General features: G+C 46.6%; 1 long non-coding RNA gene across 1 annotated transcript; it reads left to right on the forward strand.

The window, feature by feature from the left end:
• Nucleotides 1-181: 181 nt before the first annotated feature.
• Nucleotides 182-15,039, forward strand: LOC144782922 (uncharacterized). Its single transcript, XR_013601315.1, has 3 exons — nucleotides 182-224; nucleotides 13,311-13,473; nucleotides 14,941-15,039. It is a non-coding gene; the product is annotated as an uncharacterized LOC144782922 (long non-coding RNA).
• Nucleotides 15,040-16,451: the final 1,412 nt, after the last annotated feature.

Consider the following 16,451-nt stretch of genomic DNA (forward strand, 5'->3'; position numbering starts at 1 on the left):
ATATAGGTTTTGTGATAAGCATTTTATAGTATGTTGCAGGTTGTGAATAAGTTCCTGATTGACCCTGTTGTTCAGATGCATAAAATGTGCTTTTTACCCAGTTAACACCCCTGCAGGAACTAGCTATTGTACATTGTATGTACACTACCATCACTCAAAGGGATTTGACAGAGAGCAACATGTTGGTGACTTCTGACACTCTGGACAGCATCCTGAAGTACTCGGTAAGCAACAGGTTCTCACCGACAGATGGTAATTATTCACTCAATCTTGGGAAACCTCAGGAGCTTCAGGGCAGGAGCTGCAAAACACTGCATCTTTACTGGTGTGGCAAAGCAGAATTACTACTGATCATCCAGTCAGACCTTTAGAATCCCAAATAGTTCTGTTGTGATCTGTAGTCAGTATGGAAACCAGCAGATGTGCCATTGTATTGTTAACAGGGTTATACAGATGGTTCTCCCAGAGGTTCTGAAATAATTTACACAGGATGATTATCTTGATGCCACAATGGATGTGAGTAGAGAGCCCAGCTGAAGAAATGCATGGGAGATCCAATGGGGCACTAACAAATAGCAAGATATTCCTGACATGAAAAAGTTTAATTAATTACCCAGTGGCAATAGAAGGGATTTTGTAGGATGTACCACAGGATTGGTGATATTGTGGGAGCTGCAAGAAATATAACAGCTCTTGAAAAGAGAGCACCAACTTAGTTTTACAGTGGGTGGGAATGTAATATTTAATAGGATTATATATTGGAATATTACATATAGAATGTCATTTGACATCAATATCCTGACCGAAATGTTGTGATAACTTCTATCAACAATGTTTAGTACAGAATATTTATGCCAGACAATATTCTGACAAAGATATTCTAGTAAAACAAACAAGATGATGGATGGAATGTTGCACAATGGCAAAACATTCACCCCCAGTCACAGATCTGGGTTTAATCCATCGTTATTTTGCTCACCAAGCCACCCCAGTTCAGACATGGCCATATGCAAATCAGTCTTGACCCTGTGCCTCATGGGAACAGTCTAGCACGAACTGCCAAGCCATGTCTTCCCTGGACCGGAATCAAGCATCCTAGGACCGGTTTCTGGCTATCAGCCATCTTCAGCCAGGATAGCTTGACTCCAGTGGCTTAGTGAGCACGGGACCCACGTCTGGGCATACCCTTCCCACATAGGGTGAACAGCAAAACACACAAGATGATGGACGGAATGTTGCACAATGGCAAAACATTCACCCCCAGTCACAGATCTGAGTTTAATCCATCGTTATTTTGCTCACCAACCCACCCCAGTTCAGACATGGCCATATGCAAATCAGTCTTGACCCTGTGCCTCATGGGAACAGTCCAGCCCGAACTGCCAAGCCATGTCTTCCTTGGACCGGAATCAAGCATTCTAGGACCGGTTTCAGGCTATCAGCCGTCTTCAGCCAGGATAGCTTGACTCCCGTGGCTTAGTGAGCACGGGACCCACGTCTGGGCATACCCTTCTCACATAGGGTGAACAGCAACAGATCTGGGTGTAATCCATCGTTATTTTGCTCACCAAGCCACCCCAGTTTAGACATGGCCATATGCAAATCAGTCTTGACCCTATCCATCATCTTGTTTTTTTTTGCTGTATTTGTTTTATCATTCCGGGCCATTTAGTTTGGTGTAGTGGTATTTTAGAGTTCAAAGGGATGAATTATTGTATTGATATTAAAGAGTGTCTCTAGGAAGGAACCATGGAGAATGGTCTGCCTCTATAAAATGAGTGTACTGGCCACCATGATGCAATGCAAATTAGTGTAAGCATGCCACTCTGATACATTTTAGGGACATTTGACACCACCAGGTAAACTCTAACTTGCACCAACACTGCACTTACATACCGCACCTTCAATACCTACAACATACATGAAACCTACATCCCAATGTTTGCTGTTCTACACACCTGCAACACAAACTACATCAGGTACGACTAGCTAGCATATAGTTCCTTCACCACCACATGCAGTCTACACTGCCATCAACACTCGTTAATTCAGGTGACTTCACCCTTTTCTGAGCTTCTGTCTAATATAGGAGTGATAAAGGCACACAGAGGCCAAATAACGTAAACACTGCACCTAGATACCCTAGAGTAACTCTTTCCAGATACAGGGACCCTAAAGTGTTAATAGAATAGGAGATGTATCACAAAGGTTTACATTTGGGGTCCCTGTGGGTAAGTTGTGTCCCTTTGCTCATGAAACGCCAAAAGTGTGAAATAGAGAGGGAAAAAAGAGAAGAACTACTCTGGATGTATCTAAACCAGAAAACATTTATCCCATGTCCCTTCTTCCCTGCCTGGCTAAAACTATTGAATTTTACATCAATTCTATTTTAACCAAATGTGTGGAGTCCATCGAAATCTTGGACTCCCAATGGTTTTAGATCCCATCACAATACCGAATATGCCCTGTTGGGGGGTACTGAAAATCTGCGGGACTCCCTAAATGAAGGCAACACTTCTACTCTATTCCTTCTTTATCTAAGTGCCACGTTTGACACAGTATTACTTGAGATCCTTTTGCGGTGCTTACAAGAGATAGGGTTTGGAGGTTCGACCCTAACCTGGCTTACGTCATTTCATTCAGAGAGAGCATTTCAGGTTGTTTCTTCCCCTTATTGCTTTCAGGTGCACACTGTATGTCATGGAGTATACCCCAGGGACAGCTCTGAGCCCCAGGGGTATACAGCCTTTATAAACAGCCTCATGTGGGGGGGCGTGGCCAGCAGCCGAACATGGTGGACGTGAGCTGAGTTTGCTCCATCCACAATCCCCTATAATCCTGACATAAATCCTGTTTTCCGACATAAGACCCCTACCCTCTCACCTGTATCCGGTAAGCCTGCTGTCCGGTTCCTTGTTGGCCGGCTCGGAGAGTTGTGAGCCCTACATCGCAGCCCGCATCCTGCCGCGGCGCCCCAGAGGTAACGGGGCCTGGAACAGCATGGAAGCCGCGGCCCACAGCACTGGGAGAGGCGGACCGGAAGTGGCACAGGGCCGGCCGCGGAGGAGTTGCGAGTGGCGGCTGGACATCCCATCCGAAATTTAGCGCACCTGGTCACGGCGGATACCCACGATTGGCCATCACGCAACTGGAGACGTGTCTGGCGGGTCCAGAGGCGCTGAGAGGAGGGCTTACGCCGGCCGGACTACTGCCGACCTGCCACGGGGCTGAAAATGGCACACTGACGCTTTGGAGGACCGCGGCGGCTGTGACCTGCACGGAAGGTCTTCTGCCCCTCCGGGATTGTGGAGAGAGGGGTAGCCTGCAGACACCACCGAGGGCACGCACTAGTGGGGGCTGACACGGCCGGGCGCCATATTGACTGAGAGGCCTGGTTCCTGGTGAGGGGCCCAGAGCTTGTGACGGCGGTGGATGACCCGGGGCGGCCGGTCATTAAAAGGTGGGGTGCCGTCCTCGGACCCGTTGGCTGGTCGAGTGACATAGAAGGGGTGCCTGTGGTGCAGAGTTGCCCTGCAACTGGAGCACGAGTCCGGCAGACCTCCGGGAGGACCCGCAGCCAGCACCACAGCACGGATGACCGCAGCACTCTCCCCAGGGCACCGGGGTCTTCTGTAGCAGGTACGGGAGGCGGGGGAGTACGCGTTGAGGACAGGGGGGATTGACGAAGACCTCCGCTGGGGTGCCGGACTTGCTGGGCGACACCCCTCCCCCCCTCTGCCCCCCCCCCCCCATCGGCGGGAACAGTAGCAGGCACGCCACGGACCGGTCAGTGCATGGGGCCGGCGCTTTCTTGGCCACAACTGTCTGTCTGCCTCCCCATTAGACACTGGTGGTGTTCTACATGGCGAACTCCTACCGCCCGGAGGGATTGCGGTGGTGCTCGCCGGCCATACCAGAAGCGCAGCACAGCTTCCCACGGAGATTGCCTGTGAGCCTTGATGACGAGGTTTGCTGCCCGGACAGGGTGGAGAGAACCGGAGTGCGGACTCCTGCAAGCTGAGCGCCACTAGACACGAGGTGCAGCTGCATATGCGGGTCCCTGAGCGGGGACGGACACTGCGGGAACCACATCTCTGCCAGGTGAGGACGCCCTGAGCTGTTGGTGGCCCGCTCCACGCTTGTACGGCACTGACATTAGCACTGCTCTGGCTCCCCCGGGTGGAGAGGGTGGTGCCGGGGCAGCAAGGACGAGCCTACGCATACGACTCTGGGCGTTACACATTTGAGGCGGCCGGACCCTTGTGTCCCATTGCCCGGAGGCCACAGCGAGGTGTGGAGGCTGCTGCGGAGTGACATACGACGCTGCGCTCGGAAGTGGCAGGAACGGACTGTCTGTGACTGCGCCTGGACACGTGAGAGGCCAGGGAAGGCGACTCCTTATTGACCTGTGGTGTACACCGCTGTGGAGAAAGATGGGCAGGAACAGGATTCCCCATGCTGGGACACAGAACTCCACTTCAGACGATCCGCTGACCTCCTCCAATGAGGAAGCAGTCCCACCAACGGGCGTTGATGCCCACGAGGCCAAACTTGATCTCATATTAACGGAGATCAGGTCGTCCAGAGAGGCTCTTGAGACACGAATCGACACGATGTCGACAGGACTATCGCTCCTGAAGGACGACCATAAGAAGCTGGCCGAGAAAGTGTCGGAGCACAAATTGGCACTGGCGGACGTGATTCCGCAACAGACGGAACATTCCACGAGGCTGGAGAATTTGGAGAAACAGATAAAGGGATTGCGGGACAGGGTGGATGACGCTGAGGGACGCTCCCGCCGCAACAATATATATGCATTTTGGGTGTGCCGGAGCGCAAGGAAGGGACGAATCCTACCCATTTCGTGGAAGAATGGCTGAAGACCGTTGTGGACCCTGCGGAGCTCACCCAGATGTACAGTGTGGAGAGAGCGCATAGGGTGCCCCCCCCGACCACCGAGGCCAGGTGCTCCACCTCGCCCTCTGATAGCGTGTCTACTCCACTTCAAAGACAGGGATGTGATACTGAAGGCTGCGAGGGAGAACGGTCCTATCAAATACGAAAACCAAACGGTCTCCATCTATCCGGACTTCACGCAGGCGGTACAACGGGCTAGAGCATCCTTTTGGGGCGTGAAGCGTGCTCTCCGAGACCGCAATGTGAAGTACGCCTTGTTTTATCCGGCACGCCTCAGGGTCATCTATGACCGCAAAACCCACTTCTTTGACACTCCGGAGGAGGCTTCGGAGTGGATGGAGGTGGCTATTACTCCGATCTCGTCCCCTGGGGGCGGCCAGGAGGTACCAGAGACGCAGAGGTCCGATGTCCAGGACACGAATCGGGCTCGCCCCTAGTCCCCGGCGGCGGAGGCGGCCCGGGATAACAGATTGGCAGGAGGTGGTGACGGAGTCCAGACGGAAGGGGCGCTGCTGAAAACAAACGCCTTGGCGGAACATGATGCGACCACTGGAACGGCCTCGAACAGCCAGGCCAGCTCTCATGCGGCGGCATCAGACACAGACGGAAGCCTGCAGTTATTTCCTCACATCACGGCGCAGATGGCGGCGGACTTCTGAACATTGGTCCTGGGGCAGCGGGTTTGGTAATGTAATGGATGTTCTCCTTGTTTCACGGGGGAAGTTGAGGGACTGGAACTGTTGCACCTGTAGGGGACTATGGGAACGAGACTTTCTTTTGGACAATTGTCGTGGCCGTTTGACTGGGCTCACACCCCCAGGCTCATGCACGGTCATAGTACGATTCTACCCCTGTTGGGTATTATGGTTTGGTCCTCCATGTTCCGGGGAGGGGACCTAGCAGTTGGGGTCATGTACGTAAAAACAGCACTCAAAATTTACTCTACGTGGTCAGCATTGCTGAGATTAAAGGCGTTGGCTCAAGACGGACACATTCGGGTTATGACGTCTCCTAATACATATAGGGTCTGCTCTTGGAACGTGCGGGGTTAGGTTCAATACATAAGAGGCATACGGTACTAGCACAGCTGAACAGGCGACAGGTACACATAGCGTATCTCCAGGAGACGCATCTGAATGGGACGGAGGGCACTAAATTATCCCAGAAATGGAAAGGCCAGCTCTACGCTACAACGTTTTCTGTCTTTTCCCGGGGGGCGGCTGTCTGGATCAGGAACTCAGTCCCCTTTAAGCCAGCTGAAGCAAGGGTGGATAAGGAGGGGCGGTATGTGTTCGTGAGGGGGATGCTGAATGGTGACTGTGCCGTGCTGGGTAGTTTGTATGCTCCGAATGTGGATCAGGCACAGTTCTTTGTGGGCGTTGGCAGAGTGTTAGTGGACTGGGCTGAGTATAACTGGATTATCGATGGTGATTGCAATGCGGTACTAGATCTTACATTAGACAGATCCCCCCCCCCCTACATGCAACAGAGAGCAGAAAGCAGGCTATAGCGCTGACACAGTGGGCGGATGGTTGGGAATTGGACGACGCTTGGCGGATCCTTAACAAATTGAATAGAGAATACACGTACTACTCACCGCCGCATAAGCTACACACCAGAATAGACCGTATCTTCTGTTCCAGGGCGCTTACGTCTTACATTGTGAATGTGCAGCACATGGGTAAGACACTGTCGGACCACAATCCAGTGGAACTGTCTATACAGGGGGGGAGGTTGTCCACACCCATACCAACGTGGCGGCTGTTCACAAGTCTATTGGAGGACTCAGTATTCAAGTCCACCCTTCTGGACGCCAGCACACGCTACTTCCAAGAGAACTCAGGCACGGCCAGCTCCCGACAGATAGAATGGGACGCCTTCAAGGCTAACATACGCGGAGTGGCGATGGGCACCAAGGTGGGCATCAAACACATGGTGCTGGATAAGCTCAGGGCAGTGGAGGATAGTCTGGCGATGTTGGAAAACGAAGCCGCTGGCACGGATGGCGCTCTCACGCAGCTACAGGAAGCCCATATCCAACATGCGGAACTCTTGGAGGAGATGCGTGTGCTGGAGTACAGGGAATACACTGCGCGGCAGCACAAGCAGGCGGATAGGGCAGGTACGCTTTTGGCACGTCTGACGAAAGACACCCCGACGAATGCCCCTATTATGGAAGTCAGAGGTGCAGTCGGGGAACTGATGCAGGATCAGCGGGAGATAAATGCTGCGTTCCAACGATATTATTCCATTTTATATGGCCCACACGCCCGCTTTCGGATCAGGCCTTAGAAGTATTCTTCTCTGACTTATGTATCCCCCAACTGAGCGAAGCACAAAGTGCAGACCTGGCGAAACCTATCACACTAGCGGAAATCAGGCAGGCCATTAGGGCTCTGCCGAGGAATAAGGCGCCCGGGACCGACGGACTCCCGTCGGAATTTTACCTGGCATACATTGATCTCTTGGCCCCACGTTTTCACGCACTGTACGGTGAGGCACTGCAGACCAGCGCGCTGCCGAGCACGACTCTCCAGGCCCTCATTGTATCACTTCCGAAGCCTGGGAGGGATGCCTTGCAGCCGGAAAACTACAGGCCTCTGTCACTTCTGAATACAGATTCTAAAATCCTCAGCAAGATCCTGGCGACGCGGCTCTCCTGCTATGACCCGGACTTGATTCACCCCGACCAATGCGGGTTTGTACCGGGCAGGAGCACGGCTCTGAACCTGCGGCGCCTTAGTCAATTGATGTCCTCGGATGGTGCGGGCAGGGACGCGGAGGGCTGCATCTCCCTGGACCTCCGACAGGCCTTTGACTCACTTAGGTGGGATTATATGTTTGCGGCCATGACTAGATTCGGGATCCCGCCGGCCTATATAGCGTGGGTCTCCCTACTATCCTGGAAGCCCACGGCGCGGGTCCGGACCAACAGATGTATATCGAAACAGTTCGAGATAAGAAAGGGCACAAGACAGGGATGCCCGTTATTGCCCTTTTTATTTATAATCGCTCTCGAGCCTCTCCTAGTGAAAGTCCGATCTGTTGCGGCTGAGGTGGGAATTACTAGACTCCGCACTCACCATGTCTTCTCGGCATATGCAGATGACATATTGCTCTTTCTCAAGGATGTGAACGGGCCGATGGAACCACTGCTGCGGATCTTTAACGAATTCCGAGAGCTGTCGGGCCTCACAATCAATGAGGCAAAATCATACGGGTTCGGATTTCATGGTCTGGTGACAGAGACACGCGTCCAATTCCCACCGTACAGCTTCCAGATGCCGCCCGTGACCTTTAAATATTTGGGTATCCAGGTATATCAGCAGTCACAAGATCTGCTGGACGGCAATCTAGGCAAGGCAATGGCCAATTTACAGCGGCAGGTACAGTTCTGGAACACCCTACCTCTGTCGGTGGCAGGCAGAGTGGCTATCTCAAAGATGGTGGTGCTGCCGCGGCTCCTTTACTTTTATCACAAACCTACCGGTACTGGTGCCAATGCCCCTTTTTAGGACCCTGACCTCGCTGCTGGCAGAGCTGGTATGGGGGACAGGCAGACGCCGTATAAGCATGGCCAAACTGCAGCTCCCAGCGGACGGGGGTGAGCTGGGAGTGCCCGACCTGTTTGCCTATAGCTGTGCGTGTCAGCTTCTGTGGCTGGCGTACTGGCTCGCGGGCCGCAACCTACAGGAACTAAGTATGACGGAGGCGGATAGAGGCAGAGGGGAGATACACCGGTTACTACTTCCTAGGGCTAAGATACCATCCACGGCACCGCCCCTTCTTAAACTGGCTGTAGCATATTGGAGGAGAGCGGTCAGGTATACAGACAGACGGACAGCATACACGCCCTCGATACAGCTATTGGGCATCCCCCTGGGGTCGGGTACGCTGACGGAGCGGAGGTTGCGGTCCTGGCACGATGCTTGGGTAGTGGAAATCAGGGACTTTTACTCGGAAGGCAGGATTTTAACGAACACAGATTTCACTCGGTTGCACCACACACCAGCAGCATTATTTATACAACACGCTCAAGTAACTCGATATATAGGAACACATTGGGCACCGGATGGGATGGTACCTGACACAAATGCACTGATAACCATGGGCACGGGTAGTCACCTGACGAAATGGCTGACCAACGGTATTCGCACTGGCAGGGCTGTTTCTCTGCAGCCCCTCAAATTGCGATGGGAGGGCGACCTGGGCAAAGTACTTAGCGATAAGGAGTGGGAAAGAGTACTGAAGCTGCCTAAGAAAGTGTCCCGCAACCCAAAGTTTAAATTCATTCAACTCATGGTGGTACATAGGGCATACTTAACACCTCACAGGATACGGGTCATGTTCCCAGACGCAGCCGGCACCTGCCCCAGATGCCATCAGGAAGATGCCAACATCCTGCACATGTTTTGGGATTGTCCTAAACTGGGATACTATCGGGGATCAGTTCACCGTATCCTAAACACGATAGCGCCAGGCAGGCCATACACAACTGCTTCCTACTGTCTGCTGGGGCTGGGTCACAAAGAGAAAAAACGGAGTGTGGCTACTAGATTTGTGGATTTGGTATTGTTGTTGGCAAAGCGGGCGGTAGCCATGAGATGGAAATCAGCTAGGCCACCGGACGTAGAGGCATGGAGTGGGGAGGTGGAGAGATGGGGCAAGGCAGAGGGACAGGAACTACTCAAGGAAGAGTGCAGAGGCCTTAGGAAAACACCCATTTCCTTGGACTGGAACGCTCTCTTGATAGAGTTTGAACAGGGAGTGCGAGACCACGATGCTTAGATTCTGTGCTGGTTTGGGTGCAAGATCGTGGCAGGGATGGGATTCACCGCCTGTGCCGAGAGCCACGCACGCACGATCACTGAACCCAGAGTGAGGTCCCCCCTTGACCAAGATGCAGACCTTGGCTGAGATATATATTGCTTGATTATGTTCATGAAAGGAGATAGAAATACAAGGAAGACATTATGTGAACGCTAGGGAAGGGTCAACGCCGCTTTTGAGATTTAATATGATTGAGAAAGTGCTGAGGGGGGAGGGTAGGGAGGGAGTTTGGGAGTTGGGAAGGTTATTGAACCACTATGCAAACGGAAAATTGAAAATGGAACTGATGGTTATATAATGATATGTACACTGTACGGATGGTATGCAACAAAGGGTGTTGGAATTGGATATGTTACAGTGATTATATGCTGATAATAAAGAAATTTTCACAAAAAAAACAGCCTCATGTGGTGGTAGCAAAAGACAGGGGGCTCTCATTAGTATCCTATGCTGATGTTACTCAGCTCGTGATCTCCTTCTCCAACAACTCTAATTAGAGTCTGATCAAATTCCATGATGATATGGTGGTCGTTGCGGATTGGATGTCAGCCAACTGTCTGAAGCTAAATGCTAACGAATCAGAGATTCTTCTTTTAGGAAGAGATACCCACATATGGGGGCGATCATTGGTGGCGCACCTCGCTAGGGTCCCCCCTTTGCCCAAGGAGGCTGTAAAACAATCTGAGTGTCTGGGTAGATGGTGCATTGTCCTTGATCATTATCTAGTCTACTTTACTCTCTAGACTGGACTATTGCAACTCTCTCTATCTGGGCGCTAATAAAACAGGTATCAAACAACTTCAGAGGGCTCAAAATGCTGCAGTGCGAACTCTATTCGCACTCCCTAGATTCTGCTCAGTTGCTACATTTATTCCCATATTGCACTGGCTCCCAGTGGATAAGAGAATCCACTTCAAGACACTGTGCTTTGCACACAGAATCCTTACTTCCCCTATCTTATCAATGTATTATTCCCGTAAGCCCCAAGTTGTGAGCTGTGTTCTGCAGAGCTAAACTTGGCATCTGTTCCCCCGAGTCAGAAGAGCAAGAGCAGGAGGGCGCTCGATCCGAGATAAAGCACTGGCCTTCTCAAACATGCTCCCGGTGACCATCAGGAGTATCCAGAATCATTGGGCTTTCATGAAGGCAGTGATGACTTGGGAATTTCTGGCCTATTTCTCAACCCCTTTTCTACTACCACGATATGACCTGGAACTAACGCTGGGATGCCCTATTGCTGGGGCAGCAAAGTGCTTTGCAAATTCATTAACATACCATAACATTACAGGGAAGAGAAAAGAAAAAAAAACAAAAGGAAAGAATGATAGAATGAGGGGAAAAGAAAGGAAAGAAGAAAGAAAGAAAGAAAGAAAGAAAGAAAGAAAGAAAGAAAGAAAGAAAGAAAGAAAGAAAGAAAGAAAGAAAGAAAGAAAGAAAGAAAGAAAAATAAAAAAGAAAGAGGCAGCGAAATATAGGAAATGAAAAAGGAACAAAATTAAGGAGAAAACTAATGAGGACAAAATAATCAGAGAAAAGAGCACAAGACATGAAATTAAGGAAGAAAACTAATGAAAGATAAAGAAACCAACCTTGAAAGAAATGATTGAAAAGAAGGGAAGAAAGAAGGTATGGCAAAGGAGGAAGTAGAAGTAGGAAGAATGAAGAGCACAATAGAGAAAGCAAAAAGAAAGAAGTTAAGAGAAAAAAGACAACAAGAAAACTATGGAAAGGAATTAAAAGAAAAAAATAGAGAAAGAAATTAGAAGAAAACAGAAAGAAAGAGATAAGGTCGGTAGTAGATGAAGAAAAGGCCAGTAGCTGATGAATAAAAGAAAAGAAAGTAGGAAAGAAAAAAGAACAATAAGTAAATACAACGAAATGAAAAAGACAGAAAAAAAAATAACAGACGAGGAAAGATGAAGGCAGAGAAAAAAGATAAGACTGAACGAAAGGAGGGAGAAAAAGAAACAATAAGAGAAAAAAGAGGAGAAAGAAAGACATTGAAAAAGACAGAGTTAGGACAAATAAAAAGAAGGAGCAAAAGCAAGTAAGAGTGGAAGATAGAAAAATAAACAGAGAAAAACAGACATGGGAGAAAAAAGAAAGAATGAAAGAACAAAGAAAATAATTACTAAGAGAAACAAGGAGAGAAAGAAAGGTGAAGAAGAAAGAATTAGCCTGGAAAAGAAATAAGCAAAGAAAAATAGGGAAACAATTAAGAGATTGAAATAGGAGAAGAAAGAACAAATATGAATGAAACAAAGAATGGGGAAATGGAAGAAAAGGAAGAAAAGAAGAAACTAGAGGTAGAAATAAAAAAAGAAAGAAATATGGCAATCTGAAACTTTTGCCAAAAAGAAAGAGAACTGAAAAAGAATGCACAACAAAAGAGGGAAAGGAAGAAATAATGTAAACAAATAGTAAGAAAGTGAGAAAGAAGGAGAAATTAAGAGAAAGTAAGAAAGAGGGAATAAAATACATTAAGACAGGAACAAGAGACATGAAAACAAGGAAAAAAGAAAGAAAAGGAAAGAAAGGCTAGAAAGAAAGTAGAAAAAGAAGAAATTATTTTTCAGAAAAGGGTATTCTGCATCATCCAGCACTCTCAGCTTTTGAGTAAATCATAGAAACGGGTACAGTGTTTTAAATAGCTTTGTCATCTGTATGGCACCTGCATATCCTCAAGCTTGTTGACAGGCAATTATCATATGTGAGCTACTCAGTAGCAGCCTGCGAGCTACTAGTAACTTGCGATCAACCCGTTGGAGACCCCTGTTTTTAATCCACTAATAAGAAACATGCCTTTGTAAACTTTTAAATAGCCTACATTCCAGCACCTACAATTCTTCTCCTTCTATGCCTTACACTAACACCTACACCAGATATCCTATAAATCTTACACTATGTTCTCCTTATCAACCAATGCCACCAACATTTCAAACTCACATTATTTAACTCACAATATTACCTATACCACACATACTGACTAACAACCGTTGCACCACCACAGTCATTCTCACCACCCTCCAAATCATATGTCTCACAAAGTTTGGTAAACGGCTGTCAAACCGAGGATGGCCATCAACCAACCATTTTGTACCTAGAAGGAAACTCTAGGTACCAAAATAAATGTAACAACTCAAGTAACGTCCACTGACATCCTGGCGAACCAAAATGAGTAAGTGCCTTCTGTGAGGACCAAAATGGTAGTAAGTTTAGGATTTTGTCTTAAGTTAGTTCTGTGAATCTGGCCCTAAGTGTTTGGTAGTCAGCGATATTCTGTTACAAACGTGAGGGACATCTTGTCCTCCATATTACAATTCCATTATATCCTATGGAACTTGTAATATGGTGGACAGCATATCCATCACATTTATGACGGAGTATCCCATCCGCCAAACTCATAATCAGGCCCTTAATGATGTGTTTAGGCATCTCCTGTTTCACAATATTGTCTGCATACCTGATACTTTGTACTTAATTCTTGTTTTGGATTTGTTTATCTCGTCTTGTTTGTCATAAATCATTTAAATGACCAATATTTCATATTTCTACATATTTAGGAGAATTCTGCTGAACTTGAAAGGATGTCTTTAATGTGTCAAATTGCTCTTACCAAGGGGATACCGATGTCAATATCTTCTAGGATTGTAAATCTATTCATGGTGCCAACTATTCAAGAAGAGATTGTGTTTTGGGCCATCCATCAAATGACAATTCAATACGGTAATTTAAAAAATGCTATGTTGTTGTGGAACACTGTGATCTGTGGCAATCTAACAGATTCTACATTGCTTTTAGGTCTGGCTGCAGATAGTATTATCTGACTTTGGCTCATGTCATCACACCACTCAAATACACAGATAGTTGGCTTTGAAGCATGCCCTGAAAGATGATGGCTTCTTCTTTCTAATAAAGTGTTTCACATTTTGTATTAGCCCATGGTGGATTAATACATTTTACAGTGGTGTTTGAAAGTGGGTAAATCACTAGCATTGCATTTCTATGCAAATTGAAAGTGGAAAGAAGTCACACTGGGTATATTTAAGCTATTTTCTACATATGTTTCAAACAAATAGTGGCATGGAGAATAGAAGCCCATGACTTTGTCTTTTCAACCCACATAGTTGAAACACTTAATTTGTGAGGAAATTGACTAAGAACAGGAATAAAATATAACAGCAACACTATATGTTGCGACCCCATGTCATAATGGTTATGCAAATCAACTCTAAGATGATTACTTTCCAGACAGTGCTCATTAAAGAAACAAACATCTCAGTGCTAATTCTATCAGGAGGCTTCACATATGGAGCTCCAGCAACAGGCCTTTGAAGTGAATGGTTGCATCTTAAATATAGGTCCACCGACAGCAATTCTTGTAGGACAAAGATGTATTGCTGCTATTTTGGTTATTATGTTAAAATGATACATATTGTTTTAGATTTGTTGTCGTTCTTAGTCCTTTCATTTTGCAGTTTCACATTTTAGCACATATACCTGCACCAGATGTTCCTTACAAGTGTTGTTTCATTATGTCTCTTGCTAAAAAATAGTTAAAAACTAAACAGCTCTACACCAACTAACTACTTAACTATGAAGCCTTTCTTCGTACAAGGATTTTGGATTTCTGTAAAAATGCAGCAACCCTGCTATAATTCCGCTCTCCTGCATCACCATTATAAAAAGGTGCAAGTGAATCCAGGGAATCCAGGGTAAAGACAATGTGAAACTTTCTTTTCTGCTTACTGATGAAGGCTGATTGCCTTATATGAGCTGTAAAAAGTTGCTTTGCCTGGAGCATGTTTTGGCTAAACGCCCTACTTGCTTTCTCCTGCAAAGTTAGTATAAACTTTGCTGTAGATGCAGAAATTCATCAACTGCACCAAGATGCAAAAATTGTAGTTAGGTCTTACTTGTGAGAGCCATGTTAAAAAGGAGTTGCAGTCATTTTGTCAAAAAAAGAAAGGCGCCAATTTTCCTATATCAAATCTGGTGAAATTTGGTTCCCCTTTACCTCGGAGGTTTGAAGTTTCATTTGCTGCCGAGTGGAAAATTTAGAAAGCCATGCATCAAGTTATTTTTCAATATGTATCATAACAAACACATGAGCTTTGTAGCACACTCATCATTTTAAGTTGGTATTCGTCTTTCTTTTCATTAATAATGTTTTTTTTTTATTTTCTCTTGCAGGACCAGAAATTGAATCACACCTGGGTCTGGTTCTCAGAACCTTCTATCCTGTAATGAAGACTGCTTCTACAGTCAACCAGAAATATTGGTTTAGCCTTGGTGTGTACCTGCGCTGGTGGAAGGGTGGGGTTCTGTATGATGGTTGGGGGAGTGTGGGGAAAGGACACCTTTATTAAGTTCCCTTTTGTAACATTTGCAGATAGCACCCTTCATGCAAAGAGATGCAAGTTCTTATGTCTGATTGGTGCAGAGAATAATAGTCCATATTCATCCCATAGTTTTTAACAACTGATAACTTATCTGCATTGAAGTCACATTTGTGGCCCAAATCAGAATTCAACTGCAATATTGGTCTGCATAAAGTGTAACTCCACTACTTTCTAGTACATCTGCCAATTGAACTTGCATGCTGAGCTGCTGTGTCAAGTTTGCCATGTCAGAAGGGGAACACATCTCATGTCTGAAGAGCACACCGCCAGGAAAAACCTATTATTTTTAGTAACAAAAATATAAGGGCCTGATTTAGAGTTTGGTGGACAAATTGCTCCATTGCAAACTTTACGTCTGTTCCCGCGGACTTATTACAAGTCCTTTATATCGAATTGTACCTGTAATTAGACGGACCGGTTCTCCATCACGTGTGTGACGGGATACCCATCTGACAAACCCAGAATCCGGTCTTAAGTTATGAAATTACCTCCATAGGAAGAGGAGCATTAAAACCTGCATAAACCGTGCATCATTTTCAAGAGGTATTTGTTCATTTCATTGGCACAGACCTCTCGCTGCAACCTACAGCTCACACAATTGCAAACTAAGCACCATATTAAGTAATAGTTTTGAATGGTGCAAATCATGGAGTTAATATATTTTAACCCTTTTTACCACTTAAAAAATAGAGAATGCAGGAAGCAAGTTTTGCTCCCAACTAAACATTTACAATAATAGGACAGGAAAGGGGGAAATTTGAGTCCACACTTTTTGTTATGTTTAAAATAGAAAATTGAGTGAATCAGTGTTTATTCAGATGTATGAGATTAAATTGGTTCAGTTTCTTCCTTCCTGAGGAGCAAAATAGTGCAAAATCATTACACCACTTTTTTTACTCTGGTGATACCTGAACCAACACTTCTTTGTTAACCACATAAAATTTTAAGTAGAAAGCACCCTGGTGATACATATTCGTCCTTTCAGTCTTTTGAGTTCAATACAGTGAGTTGCAGTAATGTGGAATTATTACCATGTAATGTCTAGAATCTAGAATGCTACAAAAGTACAATAGGATGTAGGATTGAAATGGATACCATTACATGACCCATGAGAGTCAGAGAAAACCTATGTGAATTGAGTCTAATTCATGCAAAAAATCATTTGCTGTCAGCAAACACATTGCACTGTTTTTGTTCAGTATGTCCTACCAGGCAAGGTGGTGAATGTGCAGAAAAATACAACACTTAAGCCTTTGATCTTTAACTGTGATTTTTTTAATGTTTCCTCAGTCATTGAGATGT

The sequence above is a fragment of the Lissotriton helveticus genome, chromosome 9, assembly GCF_964261635.1.
Source record: "Lissotriton helveticus chromosome 9, aLisHel1.1, whole genome shotgun sequence".
Lineage (NCBI taxonomy): Eukaryota > Metazoa > Chordata > Amphibia > Caudata > Salamandridae > Lissotriton > Lissotriton helveticus.